Consider the following 7,900-nt stretch of genomic DNA (forward strand, 5'->3'; position numbering starts at 1 on the left):
TTAAGAGCAGCATGGTCAATATATACAATCACTTTCGAACCCATTAAATATGATCTGAACTTATCAAAGGCATATACAATGGCTAGAAGCTCTTTTTCTGTTGTTGTGTAATTCACTTGTGCAGGATTTAACACTTTGCTTGAATAGTAAATAACATGCAATTTCCTATCTTTTCTCTGTCCTAAAACAGCACCCACTGCACTATCACTTGCATCACACATGAGTTGAAAAGGTAATTTCCAATTTGGTTTTGCAAGGATGGGTGCAGAAATCAGTTTCTCTTTTAAAACAAAAAATGCATGCAAGCAATTATCATTAAATATGAAATCAGCATCCTTTATAAGTAAATTGCTCAGAGGTTTAGCAATTTTGGAAAAATCTTTTATGAACCTCTTATAAAAGCCAGCATGTCCTAAAAAACTTCTAACTCCTTTAACATTGATAAGTGGAGGCAGTTTACTAATGACTTCTATCTTAGCTTGGTCTACCTCCATTCCTTTTTCTGAAATTTTGTGACCAAGAACAATGCCTTCTTATACCATGAAATGGCACTTTTCCCAGTTCAAGACCAGATTACTATCTTGACATCTCTGCAAGACAATAGATAGATTAGCTAAGCAATCATCAAAAGAATCACCAAAAACAGAGAAGTCATCCATGAACACCTCTATAATGTTTTCTACCAAGTCAGAAAAAATAGACAGCATGCACCTTTGGAAAGTGGCAGGGGCATTACATAAACCAAAGGGCATTCTTCTATATGCAAAGATTCCAAATGGACATGTAAATGCAGTCTTCTCTTGATCTAAAGGATCCACCGCTATTTGGTTGTATCCTGAATAATCATCAAGGAAACAATAGAATGAATGTCCAGCAAGTCTCTCCAACATTTGGTTTGCAAGTGATAGTGGAAAATGGTCTTTTCTGGTGGCATCATTTAACTTCCTATAGTCTATGCACATTCTCCATCCAGTCACAGTCGTAGTAGGTATGAGTTCATTCTTCTCATTAGCTACAACAGTCATCCCTCCTTTCTTTGGGACAACTTGGACTGGACTTACCCAATTGCTGTCAGAAATTGAGTAGATTATTCTGACATCTAGCAGCTTCATGACCTCTTTCTTAACTACCTCTTTCATAGCTAGGTTCAATCTTCTTTGTGGTTGCATAATAGGCTTAAAATTTTCTTCAAATAAAATTATGTGCTTACAAATGAAGGATTTATACCTTTCAGATCTGCAATACTCCAACCAATTACAGATTTATGCTCTCTTAGAACTCTTAACAGCTTTTCCTCTTGCTCTTCCTTCAGCTCATTGTTAATGATGACTGGATTCTCATGCTTCTTATCTAAAAAGGAATACCTCAGGTGGGAGGGAAGATGTTTCAGCTTTATCTTCTACTTTTCCTCTTCTTTAACATCTTTTTTTAGCTCTTCCTTAACTGAATTTTTTGCAGGTTTTTGAATTGGCAGGGCTTCTAATTGCTGCTCCATTTCAATGATGTATTCCTCATTAAGAATTTTAGACTTGCCATTCCCTACAGATATTATTTCTTCTAACACAACATTTTCATCAAGCTCATTAATAGAATAATGTGGAATAATAGAATCTAAAATGTCTATCTTCATGCATGTACTATCTTCCACAAGATATTTTAAATCTTCAAATATATTAAATACCACCTTCTCATCCTGAACTCGAAGCATATGTTCACCTTTCTGTACATCTATCAAAGCTCTCCCTGAAAGTGAGTGTTCCAGAGAAGTGAAGTGTGGGCGTAACCACTTTTATCATTGAAAGTGAGTGTTCCAGAGAAGCCTCAAATTCAGCAAACTCTGCGTAACCACTTTTATTAGCAAAAGTGAGCGTTCCAGAGAAGGCAAAATTTCAGAGTATTCTGCGTAAACACTTTTATCATTGAAAGTGGATGTTCCAGAGAGTCCTCAACTTGGCAAGTTGTGTGTGGCCACTTTTACTCATAAAAGTCACACAACTACTCAACCTCTGATGAATCCACTTTTTATTATATTTTTACTTGTCTTTTTGGTGCTCCTTGATAGAAAAAATGGACTTAGATAGTGCAAATAATAGAGAAATCACATTTTGAGTAAATATCATAGGTTTATTAATTTTTGGTTAATTTGCATTTAATTACATAGATATATATTGCAATTTTAATTCTCTTAATAATTTTGCAGAGTCCCCAAGTTAATTTTGAGAAATCTTGGCCCTTGGATGAAAGTTGCCCTCAAAGTAGCCACTTTTAGAAGGAAAAGTGGCAACTACAGGAAGTCTAGGCATTAAAAGCACCAAAGTAGCTACTATCAAGCCCAAAAGTGACAACTCTAGAAGCTCCAGGGACGCTGATTTTAAAGCATTCCTGCGCGTGGCCACTATTGGCTCTCATAGTAGCCACGCGCACCAAAGTAGCTACTATCAAGCCCAAAAGTGACAACTCCAGAAGCTCCAGGACGCTGATTTTGAAGCATTCCTGCGCGTGGCCACTATTGGCTCTCATAGTAGCCACGCGCACCAAAGTAGCCACTTTCAGCACAAATAGTGGCAACTCCAGAGAAGTGGCAACCCTTTCATTCTGCGCGTGGACACTTTCAAGGCCCAAAGTGGACACTTTCAAAGGCAAAAGTGGACACTTTGGTGACATGTCATCCACTATAAATAGATTTTAGGAATTAGGGTACGGGACTGTTGACACTTTACACAATTTTTCTTTGCCTAATTGGGATAATTTCTTACGACATTGGAGTCTTGGGTGACAGCCAAGGGTTCTCTATAGGTTTTAATTTCCAATTTCTCTTTTGATTTTTGTTGAATTTGCATTAATGATGTTTACGTTCTTGCATTTCTTTCTCTCTTTTGTGAAGCCCATCCACATGGAGGGCTAAACTTCCTTGTAATTCCTAGTCAATACACATGAATCTTGAATTCTTGGGATTAATTGCAATACAAATCTTTCTTTCCTTGAATTTATTAACCCCAATCTCTGAATGAAATGAAATTTGCATGAAGGGAACATTGCTTAATGAACCCTAATTTACCTAGCGAAATTCTAATTCAAAATTGCTTAATTTTGATTAATACTTAAGGCTGCTTAATCTTAGGGATAGAGATTGGAGCCCATTAAGATGCTTAATTTTAATTGGGATGTTAAAGTTAGTCTTCGCTTGTTAGATTAACTTAATTCAAGGGAAAGAAAGGGGATTATTGAATCATTTGAAAGAATAATGATGGAACTCATCGCTTGACTAGGGATTACTCATTTTAATTGACTAAATTTCATTAATTTACATTTCGTTCTTGTTTAAAATCTGGAAATTGACAAACCTCCCCCCAATTTACTTGCTTTAAAATATATGTTCATACTTGTTCGATGTATGTTCCCAACCAAAAATTCCTTGGAGACGACCTAGGATAACACCCTAGTACTGCATTCATTTCTTTGCATATTTGATGAGGATTAACGACAATCTTTTGCATGACGAATAGCTAAAATTCGTTTCATCAACCTCCTGCGTTGCAACTCTTATCAGCGAAAGTGATAGTTCCAGACTTCCAGAGTCACATGAGTCTCTACATAGCCACTCTTATGAAGAAAAGTGACAACGCACACAATCAGAAATTTCTATAAATACCTAATTAAGCTCATAACTCGGGGTCTTTTGTTCATTTTCCATTTTTTTCTGTTAGATTCTCGTTGAGAGAGAGTGAGAGAGAGGATTGGGGTCGAATTTCGAAGCTCCAAGAAGAGGCATTGGATTGGAGCTCGTGAAGATGGCTTCTCTCCAATTCTTCTCTTCTTCTCCTTCTTTCTCTTTCTCTGTCACACTGTCTGCATAATTCTTTGTAGTTAGGAGTTTACGGACCTAGAATTGATGTATTGATTTGATTCTTGCTTCTGAAATTTGAGTTTTTGGATTAATTGAGTTGTTAATTCTGCACTTTACATAATCTTTTAATGGGAATTCATTTGATTAATCAAAGAGGAACCTTTACCAATGGGAATTGGATTTGCTTCTCTGATATGAATTAGCAACCAAAATTGGGATTTCTTAGGGATAAGGGAACTTAATTCTATAATCTTATTGTTCTAATTCTTAATGCAACTTGAAATTGAACTTCACCTAAGGGATTAGGGTGGTTTAGTTGATTGTTAGGGTCAATGAGTTAAGGGATTAACCTTTGACTATTAATATGTGAAACTGATTGTCAATTAACCAATTGCTTGAATGTTCAAATGTTAAATTGAATTAATATTGATATTCTTGTGAAATAAATTCCTAACTATCCTTCATTCATATCTCATCTCAACACAACTTTCATTCTCTATTTTGCTGCAAGTTTATATCTTTGTATTGTTTTGGTTTATTGCTTGTACATGTTACTGCTCTTCCAAATTCGTATGACTCAAATAGTTCTTGTTCTGTGAAGTGGTAATTAAATTCCTAATTCCCTGTGGAGATGATACTTGGATCTTAATTTTACTCATTACTTGCTGCAATTCCTAGTTCACTTGCTAGAATTTAGAATTGTAACAACACTAAGGGGCTGTCTATTGCATGCATTGTATTCATATTGCATTGGACCATCCGACGACTATTTACATATATGTGTAAGACCTCAGGGATAGAGGCATCAAATAATTGTGGCCACAAGGCGCGGTAAACGCGGATAAATGAAAAAGAAATTGTGAATCTGTGGAATATAATGTGTTGAGATGAGAACATGCTTTATATGATGTAACATCCTCATTTTTGCTCCCTTACATATTCACGTGTATAATGCAATTCCCCCTTTTTTCTAGAATATAATTCATATTGTTTTACAAAATTTTATAATTTTGGTTAAAGAGATTTTGGGATAGAATATTTATTTTATTTCGTTCCAATAATTTGTCATGTTTGATTTTTTAAGAGATGGATCTCAATGCATGGGATTATTTGAAAATCCCATAATTATACTTGAGTTGCAATTGCTATATGCACTAGCAAGGGTGGTGTAGTAGTAGAAGGGTTAGTCCTTAGTCCGGAGTTGGAAGTCTCTGGTTTCAAACCTCAGCAAGGTAGATTTTGCTTCAACAAGTTTTTTTGGAATGAATTACAAAATGACCAACTGCCCTCAAAATATCATGCATGCATGAAATAAGTGGCAAAATGATAAGATAGGTGGCGATAGGTGGCAAACTGTGGCGAGCCCTTACATGCGTGACGACATGTGGCAGCCACGTGTTGAAGAAGGAAAAGTCCTTACATGCGTGACGACACGTGTCGAAGCCCTCACATGCGTGATGACATGTGTTAGCCACGTGTCGAAGCCCTTACATGCGTGATGACACGTGTCAGCCACGTGTCGAAGAAGGAAAAGCCCTTATATGCATGATGACATATGTCAACCATGTGTCGAAGTAGGAGAAGCCCTTGCATGCGTGATGACATGTGGCAACCACGTGTCGAAGAAGGAGAACCCCTTGCATGCGTAATACCGTGTGTCAATCACATGTCAGCGAAGGAAGACCAGCCCTTGCATGCATGACACACGTGCAACCATATGTTGAAAGATTGACAAAACTTAAATTTATTCTTTCTCCCTCACCGTGTAAGCTCTCTCTCACACACTCTCTCTCGGTTCTCTCTGATGAAACGAATTTAGCTACTCGTCATGCAAAAGATTGTCGTTAATCCTCATCAAATATGCAAAGAAATAAATGCAGTACTAGGGTGTTATCCTAGGTCGTCTCCAAGGAATTTTTGGTTGGGAACATACATCGAACAAGTGTGAACATATATTTTAAAGCAAGTAAATTGGAGGGAGGTTTGTCAATTTCCAGATTTTAATCAAGAGCAAAATGTAAACTAGTGAAATTCAATCAATTAAAATGAGTAATTCCTAGTCAATCAATGAGTTCTATCACTATTCTTCCAAATGATTCAGTAATCCCCTATTTTTCCCTTGAATTAAGTTAATCTAACAAGCGAAAATTAACTTTAACATCCCAATTAAAATTAAGCATCTTAATGGGCTCCAATCTCTATCTCTAAGATTAAGCAACCTCAAAGATTAATCAAAATTAAGCAATTTTGAATTAGAATTTCGTTGGGTAATTTAGGGTTCATTAAGCAATGTTCCCTTCATGCAAATTTCATTTCATTCAAAGATTGGGGTCAATAAATTCAAGGAAAGAAAGATTTGTATTGCAATTAATCCCAAGAATTCAAGATTCATGTGCATTGACTAGGAATTACAAGGAAGTTTAGCCCTCCATGTGGATGGGCTTCACAAATGAAAGAACGAAATGCAAGGACGTAAGCAGCATTAATGTAAATTCAACAAAAATCAAAAGGGAAATTGGAAATTAAAACCTATAGAGGACCCTTGGCTGTCACCCAAGACTCCAATGTTCTGGGAAATTGTCTCAATTTGGCAAAGGAAAAAAGTGTAAAGTGTAAAAAGTCCCGTACCCTAATTCCTAAAACCTATTTATATTGGATACCATGTCAGCAAAGTGTCCACTTTTTACTTTGAAAGTGTCCACTTTGGGCCAAAAGAGTGTCCACGCGCAAGATGAAAGGTTTGCCACTTCTCTGAAGTTGCCACTTTTTGTGCTGAAAGTGGCTACTTTGGTGCGCGTGGCCACTATGAGAGCCAATAGTGTCCACGCACATAAATGCTTCCCAAACGGCATCCTGGAGCTCCCTGGAGTGGTCACTATGAGAGGCAATAGTGGCTACTTTGGGTCCTTCAATTTCCAAACTTGCTGTAGTTGCCATTTTTGCTCTTGAAAGTGCCTACTTTGAAGCCAACCTTCATCCAAGGGCCAAGATTTCTCAAAAATTAACTTGAAGACTCTGTAAAATTATTAAGAAAATTAAAATTGCAATCTATATCTATGTAATTAAATGCAAATTAACTAAAAATTAATAAACCTATGATTTTTACTCAAAATGTAATTTTTGTACTATTTACACTATATAAGTGTAATTTTTCTATTAAGGAAAACTAAAAAGACAAGTAAAAACATGATAAAATGTGAATTCATCACAACCCCAAACTTAAACTTTTGCTTGTCCTCAAGCAAATTAAATGAGGAGAGTTGGATTTATCCAAAAAAAAATTTTAATTTTTTATTTCAACTTCATGCTTTAATTGGCAATTCCAAAATTTTCACAACCATAGATTCATTCAACAGAGAAATCACGTTCATGTCAAATATTTCATGCAAAGTCCCACTAAATTGAAACAAAAGAATCAAGCAAGGCTTCATATGACTCACATAATGCAAAGAAACTATCTAGCTCACAAGGTGGTGTTTCACTCATCACTCAATAACATTTCAGGCTAAGTGTTTTCCCTCAATTCATGCATTTTACCTCACCCTACCATAGGCTTACCCATATCCTTAATCTCCTTTGCCTAGACACAATGAACCACCTATCATGAGGGCTTTGTTAGTCACAAATGGGGGTTATGATAAGTTCAAATTTAATTAAGGAGGGTCACAAGATCAAGTAGGTATTTAAGAGGAGGAAGTTCTTTTGAGTGATTTAGTACAACAACTAGAGTGGAATGCCTTAAATGATGTAGCTTAAGAGGTTCAACCATTCTTTCACCACATTTTTCATTAATTTGCTTTATGTGGGCATCTTTCTCAACTCAATTGCCTTGCTATGTTTTTCTTTCTTTTTCTCTTTTTCATTCATTCATTTTTATTTTATTTTTTGTGATATCATGGACTTTGACAATCATTCTTTTTTTCTTCTCTTTTTTTTTTTTTACATGTATTATTAACATGTATGCTGTCCACCACCCCAAACTTAAGATGTTGCTTGTCCTCAAGCAACTACACTCATAATCGGCACCCCAAACTTAGTTGCTTGCACTAAATC

This window comes from Abrus precatorius, unplaced genomic scaffold, assembly GCF_003935025.1.
Source record: "Abrus precatorius isolate BTA unplaced genomic scaffold, Abrus_2018 Scaffold2, whole genome shotgun sequence".
Taxonomy (NCBI): domain Eukaryota; kingdom Viridiplantae; phylum Streptophyta; class Magnoliopsida; order Fabales; family Fabaceae; genus Abrus; species Abrus precatorius.